The following is a 435-nucleotide window of genomic DNA, read 5'->3' as shown; positions in this document are numbered from 1 at the left end:
AAAGAGCTGAGGAACAGGGAGGGAGGCCAAGGCACTCAGCAGTGAGCCACCCATTCCTCATCCTCGCACAGGGAACACACCACAAAGCAGAGGAACATCCAGTTGTCTGTGTGTTTTGGAGCTCAGCACCTCCAAGATGCCCTTGGTGGATGGTCCTCTGTGCTGCGAGGATGGGGTGCAGAACCTCAAGAGGGGGTGGAACCAGCCCTGCTTCCTGGCTTCAGAAGCCTGTGTGAGCGAGGAAGGCATCCACACCAAGATGCCAGACCTGCCTCCACCACGACTGCTCCCACCACCTCCTCCCAGGAGGGAGGAGACCAGGAACACCTCCCAGCACCCTAAAGCATCTCATAACTTCACCCACCCTGGACGTGGCAGGGCTGGAAGGCCAGGGGACAGGCTGGCCCTGCCCCGGCACACTCCCCCAACCGCCGC

Source organism: Nestor notabilis, unplaced genomic scaffold, assembly GCF_000696875.1.
Source record: "Nestor notabilis isolate BGI_N333 unplaced genomic scaffold, ASM69687v1 scaffold12099, whole genome shotgun sequence".
In the NCBI taxonomy this organism is placed as follows: Eukaryota; Metazoa; Chordata; class Aves; order Psittaciformes; family Psittacidae; genus Nestor; species Nestor notabilis.
The sequence above is the reverse complement of the archived record's forward strand: the minus strand, read 5'-3'. Positions refer to the sequence as shown.